The sequence below is a fragment of the Nycticebus coucang genome, unplaced genomic scaffold (assembly GCF_027406575.1).
Source record: "Nycticebus coucang isolate mNycCou1 unplaced genomic scaffold, mNycCou1.pri scaffold_85, whole genome shotgun sequence".
In the NCBI taxonomy this organism is placed as follows: domain Eukaryota; kingdom Metazoa; phylum Chordata; class Mammalia; order Primates; family Lorisidae; genus Nycticebus; species Nycticebus coucang.
This window is the reverse complement of record NW_026515598.1, coordinates 251,320-274,285: the sequence shown is the minus strand read 5'-3', so window position 1 is coordinate 274,285 and position 22,966 is coordinate 251,320. Positions and strand designations below refer to the sequence as shown.

General features: G+C 39.7%; 1 long non-coding RNA gene across 1 annotated transcript; it reads right to left on the bottom strand.

Annotated features, from left to right (window-relative positions):
- Positions 1-830: 830 nt before the first annotated feature.
- Positions 831-21,031, bottom strand: LOC128579615 (uncharacterized). Its single transcript, XR_008378220.1, has 3 exons — positions 20,900-21,031; positions 10,366-10,508; positions 831-962 (listed from the first exon to the last, which is right to left on the bottom strand). It is a non-coding gene; the product is annotated as an uncharacterized LOC128579615 (long non-coding RNA).
- Positions 21,032-22,966: the final 1,935 nt, after the last annotated feature.

The following is a 22,966-nucleotide window of genomic DNA, read 5'->3' as shown; positions in this document are numbered from 1 at the left end:
TGCAGCATTAGGAAGGTTGAGAACCACTGCTTTAGAAGTTTTTGTTACATACATTTAACCTAAAATATGGTCTCAGATAACAGAAAGTTTATTAACCTCGATATGGAGTCCAAATAGAGGTTGCCTCGATGGCTTTCACAGTTGAAATGAGCACATTGGAAGTTTTTCAATGTAATTGATAAAAAAATTCAGAGAAATTTTCATTAATAGACTAAGTCTATTTAATGTTTTTAAGAAAAAAATTGAATAAATCTAAAGCAGGTGTCTTTTATGTAGTTTTTCACTTGGGAACAGAGGTGAATCTTGGTCACCTTTTTTGCAACTTTAAGTTAAACTAGATTAACTAGACTAAAAAAGGCTGGGCAAACTACCATCAGAAGGCTGAATCTGACCCACTTTCTGATTTATATGCCCCTGAATTAAGAATGATTTTACATTTTTAAATGATTGATAAAAATCAAAAGAAAAATATTTTGTGATTTGTGAAAATTACAGGAAATTCAAATTTCCATAAATAAAAGTTATATTGAAACACAGTCTCCACCATTCTTTTACATATCTATAGCTATTTTCATGCTACTAAAGCAAAATTGGGTAGTTACCAGAAATATTATATGGTCTGTGAAGGCTAAAATATTTACTATCTCTCCCTTTAAAGAAAAAGTTTGTTTACCTCAGGAGCAAACACACTTCTTTATTGATGTTTTAATTGCATTCCTTTTAACTTGAATGAAATTCAAGATCAACAGTTTTCTTAAGGATATCAAATAACTGCATAAATTAATTATGAAACGTGCAAAAAAGGAAGTAAGTGATGCCCATGCAGTCAGCTCAGCTCAGACAGATCACATGTTCACATTGCCCCTTTTCTCTCAGTGTCTGCAGCCAAAGACTCTGGAGCAGCTGGGGATCTTCTGCTCCTCCCGCCACAGCACAGAGGATAAAAGCACAATGCTCTGGAACTATTAAAAAGAGGTTAATAAAGATATGCACAGAACAGAAAATAAAGAAGATACTTCAAAATTTCCTCTTATTTTGTTTCTCTGTGTGCTAAAAACATAATTTTTCAAGTGTACACTTCTAAAATGTGCACAAGTTTTTTGCACTCTGTCTGACATTGCTTCATTTTCTAATTCTGAGAGGCTCAAATAACTAGAATATCTGTACCTCCTAGGGCCTGGCTGTAGTTTTGGGTGCCCCTGTCGCAGTGGAAATATGCATATGCCCTAATGTCATTTGTTCTGGTTATATGCAAATGTAGGTAACTAACTAGGGGAAAAGAAAATAATTATTATATCTCCAAATTAAGGGTAGTGGGCAGCAACTGTGGTTCAGTGGGTAGAGTGCTGGCCCCATATACCGAGGGTGTTGGGTTCCAACCCAGCTCCAGCCAGCTAAAACAGCAGTGACAATTGCAACAAAAAATAGCTGGGCATTGTGGCGGGTGTCGTAGTACCCGCTTCTCGGGAGGCTGAGGCAGGAGAATCACCTAAGCCGAAGAGTTAGAGGTTTCTGTGAGCTGTGATGCCACAGCCCTCTACCCAGGGTAATGAAGTGAGACTCTGTCTCAAAAAACAACAAAGAAACAAAGAAACAAAAAAAAACAACAAATTAAGGGTAGCCAAATATAGACAAAGGTAGATTTTGAAAACTCATACAGTATTACTTAATGTGGTTTCGGAAAACTCGAGATTGCTTAGGTTTTCACAAGTATGGGGTCAGAAAAAGAAGGAAACTAACTTCCCAATTTTAACAAGCAAGATTTACTTGGGGTTATCTGTCCCAAACCCAGAACATGTTGAGGTCTTCAGAGCATTGATTTTCAACTGCTGGGCACACTGGTCAAGAAGGATCTTAGGTGCGTTGTGAAAATTTTTAATGATCATTAAATTATTTTCAATAGAATTTGAAAGCACAGTGTATTCTTTTTTTTTAATCTTTTTTTTCAACACAATTTAAGTGTGTTATATGAGTTTAGCTATAGATTCTAGTGTACTGTGACTTAAAAAGGTTGAAAAGCACTGCTTTCAAGGTTCAGGGGACGGTGAACATACAAAGTACAAAGAACCAGAGAAGGAGCTTTGATCTTGGGTTGGGGCAGTATTCATTCTCAACAGTAGAAAAATTCTGGTATATCACTAAAACAATTCAAGGTTAATTATCATTGTATCATTTTATCCTGATAGCATGCCTGATAGGGGAGAATGTGGTAACCCTTACTGCAGCAGAGAAAAATGTGGTAATTCTGAAATGACTTCCTAAAATGCATAAAAGAAATAACGGATATGGCCAGATGTAAGACCAAGTCTTCTGACTTTAGAGTCATATCTTTTAGAAATATTCTTCCAAAAAATAATACCTAGAATTCAAGAAAAGTAGGAATGCTTTTAGGACTTTAGATCATCTAATTTAAAGGACATATTATTTGGCCTATCAAAATCTAGAATACAGATGTACTTTCTCTTACCTTCTGGAAAAATCTCTTCTCCTCATGTTTAACATGGAATGCATTAGGAATTCAATGAATGTGCTCTTTTTAATAAACGTATGTGCTACTACAGTAGTGTCAGGGGGATACTTGTTTCAAAAACTAGTAATGAAAAGATAAAAATATAAACAATATTTCAAAACTGGCATGATTTCCTTCTGTTTTCTTTTGTGTATATGTTTCAGTGGTTTGGCATTTTTTCTTTCGTATTAGATTTGAAAAATGCAAAATTACTGTACATCTGTTTGCAATCTCATTTTGAAGTTTATTCCATTTGTAAGCCACACCTAAAGAATATTTCTTACTTTGTTTCTTCACGATATTGTGTGTGTAGGACTAGGTATATATAATCCTCTTCTCTAAGATTACCAAGTGATAAAGAATACTATTTGGGGGCGGCGCCTGTGGCTCAAAGGAGTAGGCTGCTGGCCCCATATACTGGAGGTGGTGGGTTCAAACCTGACCCTGGCCAAAAACTGTTTTGCAAAACTGAAGTGTGAAATAGTAGTAGCTCTCTTCTTGGTACTCAAGACATCCTGATTTGATGATTTCATTTTAGAAACTTTACTGGAAAAGGGTCTGAATTTACACAGCAGGCTTAATTTCTTTCTCGAGAATAGGCCCTAAAATGCTGTTTAATTTTATTGATTTACTCTGAGAATCACTGCACTGCCCTTCAGAAAATCTGAGCTGAATTGAGAGGACACAGTGCGGTTGCTTTGTCAGAGTTAGAGCTGTTTGTCTCACATTACACAGTATATATCGAGACTGCAGACACAGTTTGCTGGTCAAAAATACAGCTTTTATATTTAAGTCATTTTAATGGCAAGCGAGCATAAAAACTGATGATGAGATCTTCTGATGTAGATTTTATTGTGACAGGTTTATAATTTGCTTGGCATCCAAAATTTGATTCCTTACACAGATAGCCCTTGAGAGAGTGTTATTTGGTTATCCAAATCAGTGCTCATACGTTTTCAAGAAATCTTCTTAAAAAACCCAGTTCCACGCAGTGTGCCGTATCCCATACTCCTAACTTCCTTTAGCTTGGATACTTCTTTCTAACGTTTCCAAATTGCATAGTTTCCCTGCTCCCCTGGTTTGGGCCTGTTAGAGAGACTGAGTCTACTTAGAGGTCACAGCTTCTGATGTGAGCTTGGCCTTCCCACGGGGATGGAGAGACACTTGACAGGCCCATGTCTTCACTTCCCTACTCACTGGTGAGAATTTAAGAATTGATGTGAAAATAACTGAACTTTGGCACTGATAATATGATTTTTAAGAGAGTTTATGTGAGAATAAAGAAAATGTAATATCCCAAAGTTATAGGTCAGCTTGGTCAAGCTGATTTCAGATAGCTAAATTTTATTAAAAAAAAAAAAAAGAAAGAAAAGCATAGCGGGCTAGAGACACAAAAGAGGGACTCTTTGCACTTTATGCGAACAGCTGGTAGGCTGTGCTTTCTGCTGGGGACACCCGCAACCCCACAGCTCACATGCTCCCTCCAGGAAGTCCCCTCTGAGCCCTCAGCACATCTGGCTCCACCTCCCTTGCTGGCTCCACCCCAAGCTCAGTGCTGCCTCTTGGCTGCTTGTTACTCAAGCTTTTCAGCACCTGGCAGGGACCTGGCACACAGCTCTGCCTAAAGCTTGGTGAATCAGGACCCTGGGGCCAGACAGGGAGCCTCAAGATAAATCAGATGTATGCTGAGAACTACCCCTTGAAGGCTACCACACATCCTGAATTCCAAATGCTGAGGGCCTGGAGACCTGCATTTTGTCTCTCCTATTGGATGGTTCTTATTTATTCCCAGGCACTGGGGAAATGCAGGGTAAAGGGCACACACCCAGGACCTTCTGCTACTGGACCTCTCAGCAGCAAAATCTCTAAAGGGGACAAGAGGACTGGGCCATCCTCCACTACTGAAACTTCCAGGATTCCTCAGAGCTCCTTGTTAGTCCCCTGGGCTCCTTCAAACCCTTAGACCCTTACTGCTTTGGGGTTTACTTCTGATTTTTGTTCTCTGGCCACCTGTCAGTTAAATAGTTATTCAAAAATAAAGAGAAATGCATGCCAAATATTTAACACGTCCCAGGATATAGTTGTAGGGTGGCTGTACCTTCTTAAGCATAGAGCCGGTGGAAGAACACATGATTTATTCTTCCATACAGAAGAAAGGGTGGAGTGACGGTCTAGGCCTCAAATCCCACTGCAAGATGGCCATTCAATAAAAGCTCAGGTCTTTCTTTATTCATTCATTGGCCTTATTTTTTTATTTTTGAAAATTAATACATCCACGGGGTGGGTTATCAATAGCTCTTCTCCTTAACCACTGCTCCATAAATGTCTCTGAAAAAAGAATGATTTCACAGCCACAGCTAGATTACTGAGTGAGGCCCAGGGTGATGAAGAGAAAGAGAGCAGGCAGAAGTGTGTTTATTGGCTGCTGCAGGGACCAGGGTAACTAGGGAGGGAGACCAGGAAAGCCTTGGGCTGGAGGCCCCAGGTGTTTGTGCCCAGAATGAGTGTTGCTCCTGCAAAAACACTCCCGCCCTGAATGGGGGAGGCTGAGCGCTTTCCAAGGGGGTGCCGGTAGGCCCGGGATTGTGAAGTGGCTGTAGAAGGCTATCTCAGCAGGAAAGCCAAGGGCAGGTGTATGTCCACTGCTAACAATCTGCAGACTTGATTGGCTTGACTCACCCAGAGCCTCTGAAAGCCTGGAATTGCTGGTTGATGTTTAGAACTCCAGGGATTTCACATAAAAATATGTTTCTGGCTTCTTGGGAAGTTTCAAAAGGCTTTGGGCTCTCAAGCTGTTTGGCTGACGAGCCATGGTCAGCCAGAGCTGCTGGCCTTCTGACAAAAAGGGTCTGGCTCTAGGTGCCCAGTTCCACCCAGACCAGGTCAGGAATCGGAGTTACATGCTATATGCTCAGGTGGGTGGGCTTCCTGCCACCTGAACATCTGGTCTTTCTTCACCCACTGGGAAAGACTCAGACTAAGGGGAGGCAGGGAAAGCCAGGGAACATGGGACAAGGCAGGGGTGGATGCTGTCTGGTGGAGTAAAGGAGACACTCGCAGGTCTGAAGGCTCAGGTGACCATCCTGGCTCTGCTCTGTTATGCCAGGAGCAAGAGGGGAGAAGGCGAAGACCCATCTGTAGACTCAGCTGTCCCTCAATAGGCCCATTTGACAAATGTCTTTCTACAATCCTTACAGATCCCTAGCCTGCTGGGGGGGCTCTCCACCCCATCCCAGCTGTGCAAACCCCAAGGCAACCTTAGTAGATCTGGGACAAATAGGCCTGTATCCTTTATGGACAGGCAACATCTACTTTAAGGAAGTGAGTGCCCAGGAGGGTCATTACTTGGTTTTTCTGAAGAAAAGGAACCCAGAAAGGTCCTGATTCACCAAGCTTTAGGCACATCTGTGTGCTAGGTTTCTGCCAGCTGCTGAGAAGCTTGAGTTACAAGCAGCCAAGAGGCAGCACTGAGCTCGGGGTGGAGCCAGCAAGGGATGTGGAGCCGGATGTGCTGAGGACTCAGAGAGGACATCCTGGAGGGAGCATGTGAGCTGTGGATATGCAGGTGTCCCCAGCAGAAAGCACAGCCTAACAGCTGTTAACATAAAGTGCAAAGAGTACCTCTTTGGTGTCTCTAGCCCGCTATTCTTTTCTTTCTTTTAATAATTTTTTTATTTCAAATTAATATGAGGGCACAAATTTTTAGGTTATATTGTTCTCACTTCCAAACTAAAGTTCAAGATGTAGAGGAACCTCTCACCAAGGGGGCTTGCTAAACACTCTATCATTGTGCACATTAGGTGGGATCCACCAAATACCTTCTCTCCTCCCATCAACTGCCCTTCCCACATCCCCCTCCCATTTCCTTCCTCACCTCTCCCCCTTTCTAAACCATATTTTTCTTTTGTCATTTATACAAGGATGTAATTGTTTATATATTGGTTTCATATTGGTACTGAGTACATAGGACTTATTTTTTTGAGATACTTTACTAAGAAGAATGTATCTCCATCCAGGTAAACATAAAAGATGTTAAGTCTCTATCTTTTTATGGCTGAATAGTATTCTATGGTATGCATATACCACAATTTGTTAATCTGTTCATGGGTTGATGAGTGTGTGGGTTGCTTCCATGACTTGGCAATGATGAATTGAATTTCAGTAAACACTCTGGTGAAAATGTCTTTGTGGTAAAATGATTTCATAGATGCCTAATAAGGGGATTGTGAGATCAATGTGAACCTCCATAGAGTTTATATTAATTTGCAATCCCACCAGCACTGTAAAAGTGTTTCCTTTTCTCCACATCCACACCAGCATCTGCAGTTTTGGGAGTTAGTGATGTAGGCTAATTTTACTGGAGTTAGGTAATATCTCACCTGAGTGGTTTTGATTTGCATTTCTCTTATGATTAAAGACGATGAGCATTTCTTCATGTGTTTGTTGGCTATTCATCTGTCTTCTTTAGAGACGTTTTTGTTCAAGTCTCTTGACCACATAGAAGTGGGGTTGTTTGCTCTTTTTTGTGGTGTATGATTTGAGTTCTCTATAAATTATAGTTATCAGGATTTTGTCAGATTCATCACAGGAGAAATTTCCTTCCATTCCTAAGGCTATCTGTTTGCTTTGTTTGTGGTACCCTTAGCTGCACAGAAACTTTTAGCGTGATCAAATCCCATTTATTTATTTGTAGTGTTGCTAGATTTGCCATGGGTATATTCCTCATATAGTTTTTCCCAAGGCCAATATCTTGAAGTGTTTTTACCTCAAAATCTCTTCTAGAATTTCTATTGTTTTATGTCTTAAATTTAAATCTTTTATCCAGCGAGAATAAATCTTTTTCAGTGGTAAGAGGTGCTGGTCCAGTTTCAGTCTTTCACATGTGGCTGACACGTTCTCCCAGCATCATTGGTTAAACAAGAATTATTTTTCCTAGTGGGTCCTTTTTTTAGGCTTATCAAGATCATATGGCTGTATGTGGCTGGGTTCCTCTTTAGATTCTCTAATCTATTCCATAGATCTGAAGGCCTCTTCCTTGCAGGTTTTAGGGCAGCACTCTGCCTGGTAGATGCTGGTGGTGTTAAATGGTTTTCTTGAGCTTCTATCTCCTATTGTCATCATTAGGATTCCGAAAAGCCAGCCTGTTGTCTGGTTTAGGAGGCTGGAGACTCCTGCAAACTTTTCTCATTTGATGGCTCCTAATTACTCAGGAGCAGAAGTGGCTAAGTCTTCAAGGTCCCTTTCCATCCTATAGTCGCTTGGTACCCACCCCCGACGGCATTTCCACTGTGTGAAAAAGAATAGCACCCTGGGAATCCACAGTGGTGTCAGCCTAGCCAATATGGACTCTGACAGTCATTAACTGTGTCCTAGAGGAGGCTTTCCTGAAGATGGGGTCACTCCACTGTGTCTTCTGTAAGTGATTTATTCATAATTGACCATGAAAAGAAAATGGAAAATGGCAGGGCAGTCCCAGAAAAGTAGAGTGGAGGGAAGACAAAAGAGCCTGTGTGGCCTTTTGTGGCCTGCTGAGAAAACCAGGAGGAAGGAGCTTGAGGACCACCCAATGCAGAGAAGCCACATCTTCAAATCCCCAAGTCATGGGTCTCACCTACTCCTAACCTGGGCAGTCAGGGGATCAAATAATAATTGGAACTCTTAGAACACTCCCAAGTTTTGGGGTTGCCCATGATCCCACCATGAACTGAGGACTGGAGGCAAAGGTGTGTTTCCCCAGTTTAGAAGGATGTATCGAGTGATTATAAGATGTACTGAGAGTTGCAGAGACAGGTGGCTTTAGTTCCATCTTTTCTCCCTTATTTGTAAAATACTAATTACATTACATCATGTCTTTTGATTACTGAAACTTATTTGGAGTAGTCTATCTGATCCTTCCCATCTCAGGAGGGCAAGTCAGTCCTTCCCACTGACTTTTGAGAATTCAGAGATTTCACTTAAAGCAGAAAAATAGGCCCTTCAGCCAGGAAATTGTGAGTCTGTGATTCTGTGGGAAAGGAGGACTTCACAGAGCTGAGTATTAAAAAAGACAGGCTTCCACCCAGGCCATGCAAACACTGGGCTGCTAATAATGCAATGATCAGATCCTGCAACTTCTTTTCATTCTTCATTTTGTCCCATTTTTGAAAAATCTTACACATATTCCTGACTTGCAAAAGAGTATGTGAAACAAAATTTAATTGAAATAAATTACACATTGCCACATTCCCACATAAAGGTTGTGAGAAGCCAGTGAAATCCACACTTTGATGAATTCCAGCTCTCGCTATGCCAGGAGCCTTTTGCCATGTACAGGACAGGGCATCAAATGGGTGTTTTGCCGTCCTCATCCACCATGAGGAGGTGTTTGTCCTTGAATGCTGAATTAGCAGCCAATATCATGGCCATAGCCACAGATAACGGTGTTGGTCTGTCGGACCTGGCCTCTGTTTCTGAGAAATATGCAAGCATTAGTACCTTTGACAGATGAGAAAACTGAAGTCTTGGCATTAGGAGCTTGCTCAAGAGCATGCAGCTGTTAAGTGCTGGAATTGGAGCTGTCTCCCAAGCTGAGAACCAGGTGCTCTCCTTGCTCCTGGGAATCCACAATGGTGGCAGCCTAGCCAGTTCAATCATTTGAATCTGTTTGAAGTAATTTGGGGCTTCAAGCTAATGCTGGACATGACATTAACCTGTTGTTTTGAGATGTTTATCCATGATGCATAGTATGCTGAAAACTTGTCTGTGTTTGCAGAGAGAGGAGATATGATAGACCTTGCCCAGCCAAAAAAAGCCTTTTTTTTTTGTTTTTTTGGAGGGATGCTCATTTCTCTTTACCCATTCCAGTTTTCTAAACTTCTTTGATAGGGGTGAGGGGGAGGAGTTTAGAGAGTTTAACCATTTGGGTAAGATTTCTGAATGGTTGTGGTCAATGCTGCAACAATATGGCTGTCAGATAGGAAATAAAAAAAGGACAGCCTGGGCCTTGGTCAGGTACATGGATACACTTGTGTGTTTGGAGTGACCATCAATGACCAAGATCAGACTTCCTGAGGCTGCATCCCTGTGCATCATGCAGAAGAGTGTGTGCAAAAGCTCTTAGCAAGTGAGACAGCCGGGTGCTAATAGTGATGGTGAAAGGAAAAAGAGATAGAAAACAAAAAAGAAAGGCTGACATGCTTTTTTATTCAGGGCTTCAAGGAACAGAATTGGGTTTTATTTCTAGATACTAGAAAGTGAAAATTTCAGTGTGGCTTTTTGTTTCGCATGTATTTAAAAAATAAACTACTGGTTGTTTGAAAGCAAATGAGGCTCCATCTGTCCTTCCTGAAACATTTCCCCATCCCCAATTTTAGCCAAACCGTGTGTGTAAACAGTGTCTTAATTGACTTCAGGTTAAGGAAGTCTGGAAAATAAGTTAAAATTTATAAAACCATAATGGACATCCTTGAGACCTCTTCACAAATCCAACTACAGGGATTTATTTACCAACCACAAACTGGGTGCAGGATGTTTGCTACATATTCAGTGGGTGGAAACAAATAGCAGAAAGATTGGACTAGTGTGCTAGAGGACTACATTTGGGGAGAAAAGATTCTCCCTGCAAAGCAGAGGGCCTGTCCCAGATGATCAACAGATGGTCCCAGATGATCAACCCTCACAATGAAGTTGGTAATGGAAGCTCATTTAGATCTCTTTCATCTCTAATCTCTCTCTGTGTTTAGCGTTGTGTCTATTTTGAGATTCAGAAAAGAAATATTTGAATTTGCAAAGTAAATTGTCTTTTGGTTGTTTATTAATGATCATGTACATTTTTCTGTTTGATCCCTTGGAACTAAATCTCAGCCTTTAGGTTTCACCTGTAAAGCGGGATCATGGACTTCTTTGGTAGTTCAGAGAGGCAGCATCTGGAGCCACAATGCCTGGTTTCAAACAACAGCTGCCCCAGTTCCTGCTTCACCTGGGCACATTACTCACTGTCTTTCCTCCTCAGTTTTTGCACCTGAAAAAGGGGAGGATCATAATGGGACTTACCTTTAGGGTGGTGTGAGGGCTGAATGACACACAATCTCTCATTCCATTCTTAAAAGAAACAGATAGTATCTGATTAAAAATAATCTCTCACCCATGAATGATTTTTTCCCCCTTTTGGCAATGTTGTATCTTCTTTCCTTTTCATTTTAGTAAATCATTTTGAAGGATTTCCATAGATGACTGAATATACTGGCTGGCTACTAGGAGTTTTATGACCTGGGGGTGGGGGTCAGTGAGGCTGCTTCTAACAGTCTGAGTTACAAAAGGTAGAAGAACATGTTTGCAGAGGAGTTTAGGGGGCAGGTAGAGGAGATCAATTTGTGTAGACTAGATGCCTCCTGAACAAAATCCCCAGTATCTTAGAAAAGCAAACTAATCCACATGGCTGACTGGCTGGACAGGCAGAGTTTAGCAGCCTCTTTCTGTAATAGGAGGTCACGTCTACTTTCCCCTACTTCAAATACACATGCCAAAAAAGACAGACTTAGCATCTGGGCCATTTATCCCAAAATTTAACATTTGTAGTGCTCCATCACGACTGCACATTGAAAAGTTTAGGCTTCCCCATCATCCCTTTTTATTTTGTAATTGTCTGTTGTTCACAGTACTGATTTGTAGAATTGGACATGATAAAGAGTAGCTATTTTAAATTTATCCAACATGCCCATCTGTATGGATATAGACTGAGGGTATGGACCAAAGTGTCTCATTTCTTTATGAAAGGAGAGATGTGCCATTCCCTCTCACACATTCTAGACTGACGTTAAAACAATACAATGGCCCTGAATGTTGATAAATGTGACTGCTCTTGTGATACTGTTTTTGGTGAGATGAGTACAACCCATATGGGCTCCAAGAAATACATTAATGTTTTCATGAAAGATGTTCACAGGTAGTAAATTATCTGCAAATAACCTTGGGTATCAGCTTTCAGTGGACTGGATATTTATTTACTTAAAGCATTTCGTGTTGGTTTTTTCATAGGTCTGCTCCTACCTCACATGTCATTTTTTAGGAGGCAGTGCACAGCAAAACCTTGGCAAAAGCCAAGTTACAATATTGGCTCCCCTCCCATTTTAAAATTGTATGATGAAACAAACTACAATTAAGGGTTGGTGTGTTCATTTTAAGTGACACAATGCAAAACAGGAAATGACTGAACCAGTAGAGATCACTCACTGGTTTATTTAACTGGGTGTGTACGGGCAGGCAACTCCTCTGCTGAGAGAAAAAGCACACAAAACATCACCCAGTCCTCCTGACATTGGTATTTAGACAAGGGTGCTACAAAGCAGAGATTGGAAACACTTAACACAACAGATGCCTGGCTGCTGAAGACCAGCAGAGATGCCTCTTGGATGCCAGGCAGCACTTATCACTAGGACCTGGCACTGAGGTGGCTGTTTCCAGAAAGTTCTTGACAGACCTTTTCATTTCTCAGGAGAAAATGGACATCCATTTGGTTATGTAATTTTTTTTTAAGTTAATTTGGGCCATTCATTACTTTTTTTTTCTTTAATAGTTTTGGGGACAGAAAAGTAAAATTAAATGTGTGTGTGTCTCCAGCTTATAACCTTTGGGAAGGATGGATGCATTAATGTGTACAGGAGTGATGGGATCTATGATACTGCCACTGGGCCACCATGGGGAAAAGAATGTGGACTTTGGGGACTCATAGTCAGATTGGGCAGACATATCCCTGCCCCATGAGGAAGCGTTAAGGTGGAGGGAGAAAGTAGGGAATGAAAAGGCAAACAGACCCTGATTTGCATTCTCTTCCCCATCCTCTTCAGCACCCCCGTGAGCACATAGGCCTTGCAGAAATGAGCTATTAAATAAACATATCCTGCTGAGACAGGGGATTAGTCCAAAGTTACAGCAGATCATTGTAAAAGGACATTCCTATCCTCAGTTCCCCTGGTAACTAACCAACACCCAACCCTGTAAATCTAACCTGGCAAAGGCTTGCTTTTCTTCCCCACCCCAACTGAAAGAAAGGTATAAAAACTCTCTTCTTTTGTCATGCAGGTGCAGAGAATTTTCAGATGTGAACCTTTCTTGGTCGTCCAGCTGATAAAAGACCTAATACTCAATTGAAACAGTGTGTTGGGTTTTTCTCTACAATTCCACTTACATTGGGTACAGTATTTGGAGGCCCCAGTGAGATCTCGCTAGCTGGAGTGTCCGAATACATGTGACGCCCCCTGGAGATGGCAAAAATTAAGGTGAGGCACATCCCTAGATATTCCAGGCCCTGTAATTTCCTGAAATCCTCTTGAGGGCTCTGAGGAAACTCAGATGGATTCCACCAAAATCCTGGGTCTGAAACTCTCTCTCAAGAGGTAAGTGTTCTTATTCTAAGTGTAGTTTATTTATGTTCAGGAAGTAACCTTACATTACCAAGAACAGGCCACCGAATAGTCACAGAGACTCCAGTGCCGTGGTAATGCTGCTAAGTGCCCCAGGGAGCCACGTTAGTGCACAGGAAGAATGACAGGCACCCAAGAAGGAGGCACAGGGACTCCTGAATACTGCCCAGGAGAGACCCATGAGGGAGAGACAGGAGCTCCTGAGAGTTGGCTCATGCTGGATAGACCTGTCCCAGGTTCCTGAAAACAGCAGGATGCCAGTGGGGAGACTCAGCCTCAGAGGCACATTTGATTTGTTCTTTGTTCATGAGTTTGTTTGTCATTATTGTCATCAGTGTGCTGACTATTCTTAGTGTCTGTTCTGATTTCTATTCTTTTTGATTGGGTTCACAATTGTGGGAACTCAATAAAGTGAACCCCTGACACCCCTCCAGTGCATGTTAAAGAACTCAGTGCTGGCTTCTCTGATGATTATGGAGTCCACTATTCTAAGAACCATCTCTGAGTCCTCTGTGAAGTTCAATGGCCCAGATTCAATGTAGGGTGGCCTTCTAATGGCTCCCTTGACCCAACTCTCATGACTGTGGTCCATCAAGTGGTCACTGGGAAGCCAGGTCATCTGGACCAGTTCCCATACATTGATCAGTAATTGATTTTAGTCCATAATCCCCTTCCCTGGCTTTGTGTATGTGCAGTGGGTACAACAAAGCGAGACCACTCAAGGAGAGAATAGGCTCAGATGCACCGGGTAGCTACCAACTGGCCGGAGGAAACTGGCATCTGCCCTGGGAAATATCTAAGACAAAGTAGAATCGATGCAGGGTCCCCACTATTTTAATGGAATTAGGTGTCTGATCAACCCCTGGATGTAAGATTGCTGGCAGGACTGGTGAGAGGTGTAGGAGAGTGTGTGTGTTTGGTGGGACTGAGACTGGACACGAAATGTAGATTTCCCCATTTCCCCTCACAAATCCTAGGAGAGTGTTGGTTTACCTTCTGTGGCTAAGTGACAGTTTGTGTAAGAAATCGAGGGTACCAAGGTTAAGAAATGTGTTGGAATTGTGTGCATGTGAATGCTTGGAAACTAACTGAGATGGGTAATAATAGGCAGGAGGAGTTCATGCCCCCTTCCCCTTTTCATAGGGAAAATAACTGTGTGCTGGCTGCTGTCTGTATCCCTGTATATAAAGTGTTTGCAGTTTGTCTGAGGGAAAGGGATGAGAAGCATGTGGAGAAAGGCTGCCCTGTTAATAACTGTGCTGAAATATTTTGGAAAAGGGCTTGTGGAGAGACTACTGCAACATGTCTCCGGGAAGACTGAGAACTTTAAACAAGAATAACTTACATGCCCTGATGTTCAGGTGATTGTGGCATTGTTTAAGATAGAATTTGTTTTGAACCTGTTACTAAACTTAAAATGTTCAAAGTTTATAGAACTGCTACCTCTATAATATTTCTAAGTATGCTGGATTTGACCTTGAGCTTGTGTTCTTGATTTTATTTTTTATTTTTTTTTTTATGTTTCTTTTTTTTTTTTTTTTTTATTGTTGGGGATTCATTGAGGGTACAATAAGCCAGTTACACTGATTAAAATTGTTAGGTAAAGTCCCTCTTGTTCTTGATTTTAAATCTCTGAATTGGGTGAGCTCATTCCCCTACTTAGGCCAGCAACTGCAGGGCGCAGATTAGCCCACATGACTCCTTTCTTCCCTGCTCCAACTTTTCCCACTGGCTATTCTGAAAGAAACTGGATGTTCCAGGTTTTCTGCTTTCTGTTTTGGATGCAGATCCTGTCCTTGATGGCCATCTTTACTATGTGGCCGTGTTTGACTTAAGGGAACAATGAAAAGACATCAGACAGAATACTTATGTTATGGTAATGTTGCTGGAGTTTCTTTCTTAAGTGAATACTTAGTCTCATGGTCTAAAAGTTGAGCCTATGGGACACAGATGAATGATAAATTGTGATTTTGTTGGACGGAGGTGCAGGCAGACAGAGTGAAAAATGCCAGAGATTCTGGTCGTAGGGAAGAGGCCCAAGTCAGAGGTCTCCTGTATGGGTCTATTTCTAGGATTAATATTGACACTAAGAGAAATTTTGACCAGGCTTGTTAGATGGGAAGAAGCCTTTAAAGCTGATTGAGTGTTTTAATAAATGAATGAATGCAGTCCCTTCACTGGGGCAAGGTTATTAGGTTTTTGTCATAGGGAGGGGATTAGGATATTTACTCTTTGTTCAGGCTGCTTTAATCCTGGATTTGCTTAGTTCAGAGGGTGTAGTCTGCAGGGTGCAACCTGTTTGTGCCTAGAAATGGGAATGTGATTTCTGAGCTCATCTGAGCCTAAAAAATGGGGTGTCCCTGTCTAGCTCTGAGTGGAAAAATCCTGTATCAATATTATATTCCACAAAATGTCTCTCTTTTGTAAAACATAATAATTTGATTATTTTATTTATTTGGGAAACTGAGTCTTTTTCAAGAATAAGATTCTTGCCTTCTAAATCTTCTAATTATTAGTTTTGCCAAGTGAATAATTAACTTCATAGTAAACTGTGATCTTGTTTTCTATTAAGTAGTTTTTTTGAGTGTAAAAAACAAATAGGCAGAAAGGAAAATAGCATTGTGTAAGAAAAGGATCTTATGTGGTAAATTTTCTCCTGAAACAGAATGATTATTTAAGAAAGTAATAGGCAGGAAAATTTAGAACATTTAGAATGTTTTCAATTGTCTGTGCTGGACTGAATACAGTTCATAAAATTATTATTGAAAGAATTTACATATAATCCAGATGACTATCCAGTACTGCCCTTAAAATCTTTTGACTTGTCATCTTGTTAAAGAAATGTTTTCAGCCTGTAATATTTGACAAACCTTCCAAAATAAAAAGTCTAAATTTGTTCTTTTTGAAATATCAAGACCATTGAAAATCTGAGAAAGACATATTAAACTTACTCAATGTACCAAAAATGTATAGAAAATATTGTCAATTATGAAATAATTTTATATAGATTATATTTGTATGTATATTATAATATATGAAAAATTAGTCTGTCTTAATATATATTATCATTAATAATTTTAATTCATCACAAAAAGTATGTTTTGTAACTGACTGAGTTTAAAGTTTATCCTTCAAGAGAAATTATTAAAAAAGAATGAGGAATTCTCTCCAATTCAAATTTTTGGTGTCTTTGATAATTAAATAGCATTGGGCTAAAGGCAAACTTCTAAGACTTTAATTAGAAAACTAACCTGTCTGTAAGTGTTCTTAACCTAACTTCAAATGGAACAAAAATCAGTTACATGGAACTCAGCTGGTTTGTTATGTTTTTTTGTTTTTAACATTGCTGATTCTTTCTGTGTTCTGTTTTCCAGAAGTCAAGAAAACCATTTTCTGTCTTTTGAGCTTCAGGAATGTATATACTTATAGGCAGAATGTGAAACATTTGTTTTTCCTCTCTCCTTGATTTCTCTTGAATTTGAAAGCCATCTGTAAGTATTCCTAATTTCTGACAATACAATTATTTGCATAAGTTCAATAAGAATATATTCGGTTCTATAGGATATTATAAAAACACTGGTATTTTACCAAGGCTTTGACTGGAATAGCATTTTCAGAGGTGTCCAGACTGCCTTAAGGAATTAAAGTTGAGTTTATAAGGCCAATAAAAGATAAGTTCATTGAAAAAACTGGAAAGATACCCATCAATAACATTTCCTGGTCTGTATTAAATAAAGAATGTCACTTTTTGACAGGTCTGGGAACCAAAATTTGCTTGGGGATCTCAAAAGACAAAGAATTTATCCAATGCATGTAGGTATCTAATTACACATATGAAATCTGGGCTCATGGAAGGCTTTCAACTCTAACCTGAGATTCCTTATAAAAAGTTTCAGCAAAGGCAATTTTAAAGGGAAGAAAGGCCTAGGTAACTAACAATTATTTTGATGCACTTTATGCAAATGATCACACCCAGTATACTGAAAGTACAGCTTATTTTGGCAATTGAATTAGTTCTGCTATCATTTGTTTTTAGTAAGGTGAGAAATTAGAAAGAGAAAAGTAGTTCAAAGAAAAAAAAGAAACTGTAGCCCACCTGTATTAGATTCCAGCCTTGTCTGCAATGCCAGCTCATAAAATGAGACATAGCTGTTTTACTAAACTGATCTGTTCAATTGGGACTAAGAGACGGGCCAAAGAATAAAAAGCTATATACAGTAATTATATTTACTCTGAAGACTTAAGTGTCAACAGAGGTCACCTGTTGGTCACACTGAAAACAATTGTGTATTATTAAACGTTATCTGTTTTGTCTATATAGATACATTGAGAAAAAAAAACTGGAACTTGAATGAGAATTTCCCAGTAAATGATGTGAATGTAACATGGCCTCATAAAAGGCCCAATATTCAACTGATGTGCAAGAATATTCACTTGAATTGTCCAGAACTTTGGATCAGTTCCATAGGAACTCTTAAACCTAGGTATTACTTTAAAAACTGTGCTAAGTCTGTAGATAAGAATACTAATGTTCTCACTGTGAATTTCCAGGTGAATCTTAGCCTTGAAATCCAGAACTTGCTGATATTTATACTTAACTGCTAAATGGTTTCGTTCTCTTCTACTGAACGCAACCTTGACTATGGCCTTGTCAGTATAACAAAGCCAGAGAGCCGCAAACATATCCAAGGTGGCTGCAGGTCAGGCAGAAGCCACATAAAAGCCCTGAGAATTTCTGTGAAAGACTAAATGAAACATACAAACTGGCCAACCATTATATGAAATTAGTAAGGGAGGAGAGAAAGGGTCAATTGAGTAAAAATCAGCCAACCAAAAGCCTTTAAGCTGCTAAAGGAAAAACTATGAACAGCCCTGGTGTCAGGCCTCCCTGACCTGGCCAAGCCCTTTTGAACTATGCATATTAGAGAGAAATAGAACAGCTGAGGAAGTGCTCAACCCAAATGTATTATCCTTGGCAAGACCAGTTGCTTATCTCTCTAAGCAACTTGCCAAGGGCCCGAAGAGATGGCCTCCATACCTAAGAACACATGTAGCCCCTGCCATACTACTGCTGGAGGCTGATAAATTCACTTTGAGACAAAACTTAAGAGTCCAAGTACCATATGAAATGGTCACTGTTATGAACACCAAGGGTATCATTGGTTGATCAACTCATGCTTCACCAAATACCAAAGCTTTCTGTATGAAAATCAGAGGTTGGTTATAGAGGTTGCATATATGAGGCCATACACTTAGGAAAGAAGCAAAAAGAGAATTAAGAGACTTCTTGAGAGACACTTTTACATTCCCCTACGTGCATTTGCTTGATTGTAAGCAAGGAAAAAAATCAATGAAGAAAACACAAACTCTTTTTACAGGATAGCAACTATAAAAAGGAAAGTGGTGGATGCTGAGGGGAAATGGATAAAACTACTGATCAAATTGGATTTGGCAGTTACATGAGACCTTCAGTCCTCCTGCCTGTTCCTGTTCTTTGAAAGGTGGTATCTGTGCTTCTCTGCTCAGTGAATGTGCAGCATTTGTTGAACACAGCTTCCATTTCCCCAGCCTAGATGATGTCATAGAAAATAAACCCCTGATATTACCAGGACCTGAAAACCTACAGGGAGAACAATGTGGAGGGATATATTCTCTGACTGTTACTTTAGTTCTTTGAATTTGCTTTTATCAGATAAACATTTCATTTTTTAAAGAGTCATAAATTTGTAAGGAAAAGCTAAAATTAAACTCCCTTTAGAATTATTGTAGGAATCCAGCAATATACAAAAATTGAAAGAAATGGATCTTGATCTTTAAAAACTTTCTTTACAACAAATGGTGCTGGCACAACTAGATAAACACATGTAAAAGACTGAAACTCAATGCACAACTTTCACCACTTACAAAAATTGATGCAAGATGGAAAAGAGACTTAAATATAAGACACAAAATGATAAAAATCTTGGAAGGAACTGTGGGGAAAACTCTTGACGATGTTGGACTGGGGAATGATTTTATGCACAAAGACTTCAGCGGTCATTGCAACAACAAAACACAAAGACAACTTCAGAACAGGAAAAGATATTTCTAATGTATGTATCTGACAAAGGGTTGATAACTAGAATCTACAGAGAACTCATATTAATCAACACAACATAAACAATCCCATCTACCGCTGGGCAAGAGATATGAACGGAACCTTCTCTGATGATGACAAATGCCTAACATTTGAAAAAAATGCTCATCATCCCTGATCATCAGAGAAATATAAATCAAAACCACCCTGAGACATCACCTAACCCCAGTGAGAAGGGCCCACATCACAAAGTCTCAAAGCTGCAGATGCCGGTGTGGATGTTGAAAGAAGGAAACACTTTTACACTGCTGTTGTGACTGCAAGCTAATAAAACCTTTGTGGAAAATAGTATGGAGAATCCTCAAAGAACTCAAACTAGACCTCCCAGTTGATCCTGCAATCCCATTACTAGGCATCTACCCAAAAGAAAAAACATCCTTTTATCATAAAGACATTTGCACTAGACTGTTCACTGCAGCTCAATTTACAATCACCAACATATGCAAACAACCTAAATGCCCAAACACACAGGAATGGATTAAGAAGCTGTGGTACATGTATACCATGGAATATTATGCAGCCATAGTATTCTTTTGTATTAATTAATTATTATATTAATCTTTTGTATTAACCTGGATTGAGTTGGAACACATTCTTCTTAGTAAAGCCTCACAAGAATGGGGAAGCAAGAATCCAATGTACTCAATTCTCATATGAAGGGAGTAGATGACCTAATACAAGGTGGAGGTGCTTTAAATTAAGTAGGCAAAGTGAAAAAGATACTTCATGATACGCTGTGCTCTTCTGTTTCACATCTAAGGAGTTACTCTACTGGGTGCCTTGTTGGAATGATTACAAAAACATGTTTCTGACAGTGTCTCAGAAGTTGAAGGATACCACCTTATTGGACAGAATTTCTATTGTTTCAAATCTAATGTTTAAACAAATAATATTTCAAGATTAAAGTCAAAAATTCTTTTACAATGAAATGCAAACAATTTAATGTCTCAGGCTATATGAAGCCCTTGTACTTGTGGCATGAGCCAAGGCCCACATGGTCCTTGAGACCTCCTCCATGCTGCATACTAGGGGCTACTGGTATAAGATTCCTCAGGCACTGGCAGCTACTTTATCTGGCAGGTTCACTATAAATTCATGTTGCATGTCTTTGAAATTTTCAAAGTTAGTTTTAGAAAACATTATAAATGCACAGGCTGATTTCATTTTTTTTTTTTTGTGAGTATGCTTACTTCCCATGTTATGTTTAAAAATAAAAGTTACTTTGTGCAGACACGGGAAAGAGATCTGAAGAAATCCAAGACTCTTCAAATCAATATTCCAGTGATTTTAGTCGTAGTTGAAAAACACTTTATAGGTTACTTGTCCTTTCACTATGGTGTATGCACAAAATAAAGCCAATGGCAACACACCTTCTTCTACTCACTCTTCACAAAACAGTTACATTTCTTTAAGGATGACTTGATCAGTTATAGTTTAAAATTTTTCATAAAGAACATCTTTGTTGTTGTTGAAAATTGAAGTCAACATAATTAAAATCACCAAGTCATAGGGTCCACTTTAAAATGTACTTGTAACAAAAAAAAGCTACATTTTGAATCATTTTAGCTTTCATAATTTAGGAATCTTGCCAGATGATTATGAAGACAGTTGAAAAGTCCAGTAAATTACTTACTGGAATTAATACAATTTGCATGAAAATATCTTGCTAAAAAGTTTAGAGACCACAGTGAAAGCCAGCAAGAGCCTACACATATTTGAAAGTGGGAAAATTTTATCAGTTAGAGAAAATACATGGCTAATTTTGAATATTTGATTTCTGAAACAGAAAATGCCACAGATAACCTTGAGTCTAGGCAAACACTTAAAACCACATATGGTACTAATGTTCTGTACCTTTCAAAAAGTGCAGGACTTTAGTCCTCTTGGTGTCTTTCTGCTGGCCCTGTGTCATACGATGGCAATGATGATGACGCCAGGGCCATTTGATGTTATCTCTCCAGGAACGTCCTTCATAGCACTTGTCCAAAGGACCGATTTCATCTAGTAAGGAAGGGAAATTTTCAATTACTTTAGAATATATAAATGTTAACATTTTATGGAAATCCCCATTAAACAGATCAACAGACAGCATGTAAACAATTAACAGGAATGGAAATACTGACTGAGTTCTTTGAAAATGAGACTATATACAAGAAACTTAAGTTTTAGATTTTTACCAAAGTCTGAAAGTACTCTGCATTGTAACCCACTGAACTACATAAGGGTCTCGAATCACAGATTTTTAAAGGATATACCCTTATCATGGAGCAGGACAGTGGGAGGGTCTGTAAAATCAGCTGAAATACCACAATCTTGGCAAAACTTCAGAATTACAATTGTAGATTACAATTCTTTGGAGTTCCTTTGATCTTGCCTGGATACACTTCTGAATCTATCTAGTGCAACAAATAGTTATATATTAAAATGATTCCCTTCAATAAATATTAAAAATTACTCCATAAGGCCATTTTTAATGTGAACACCATTCAAAAGATAAGAAAACCAGGGTGAATTTGAGGAATTTAACTATGTTCATCTTTAACAGTTTTCTTTTTTTAAATCTATGTCTTCCGTGCCTCAATACAATGGACAGTAAATCTAATATATAGCCACCTCCCCCGCCTAGCATCCCTGGCACTCGTGTGGTCTCTCTTCATCTCTCTTACTCGATGACACCATAGGGAAGCTACTCTCATCTTTCCACTGAAGTATTTTCTTAGGCCAGGGACCTGGACATTTTCTAGGCCTCTTCTTCATCCCTCATTACCATCATACCCAACAGGGTCCTTGGATACATTTCTGAATGTGAACCATTAGCCCTTTTCTAGTTCCACTTCACCTTTCAAAAACTCACCAACCCTTAACAAATTTTCAGAGGTTTTCTTTTTAACTTTAATAATATTTTAATAATTTTCCTTTGGAAATTATGTGTACGGCCATGATTAACTCCTTAACTTATGGTTATGATTGCAAAGCACCTATTACAAACACTCAGGAATCTTGGATAATGAAAAAATATGCCATACACAGCAGTTCTCAACGTTTGTGGTCATGACCCCTTTGTTCAATTTGTAACAACGTGGCCTTTAGGAAGGTTGAGAACCACCGCCATAAAGAGAGGGACAAGATGGCTGACCAGATACACTAATGCTGGATCATCTGAGAAAGTATTTTAGATAAAAAAGAAAGAATCAATCACAGATTGGGTATAATTTCTATAGAAAAGCATCAGAACCTATAGATGATTCCATGACAAAGTTTCAGAGTAGAACACAAAGGAGGAAGACATCCTAGTGTACAGTGAGAAGGGTAGAGAGAGCAATTTCTTCTCTTTCCCCCACATCTCTGGCAGTTGATGGGCTCTGTACCTGCTGGAGAGACTTTCTCCCCACATGAGCACACAGGCTGCTGCCACCAGTGAGCTGGGAACTGCTTGTGGACAGGTCAAGGGCCTCCCAACCCACAGAGAGCACTTTCTGCCCCCAGAGACTCAAAAGGGGATGGCAGGTGCCATACTGCTTCTCTACCTAACTTGGGCAATTGTCCTTCTCAGAGCTCTTCAATTCTTCAGGTTTTGTTCTGTTTATTTCCACACACAGATTTCTCCAGCCCAGACTGTGAAATCCACAGGGTTCTAGGTGATTTGCTTGACTCCAGAACAAGGACCTTCTGCCCAGGGTGGGCATCTATTTGTACTCATGCAAACAGACTCTTTTCCTGCCCTTCTCACACATGTCACTGCCAAGAGCAACCCAAAGGCAACTCAACACCAGCCCGTTGTCTCAGAGACATGCCCATAAACAAGCACTAACAGTCAGTAAGTTCTTCAAAAGGACACTTGCAACATGAATGTTTATAGCACCACAGTCCACAACTGGAAAGATGTCAAAACAACCCAAGTGCCTATCAATTTATCAGTGG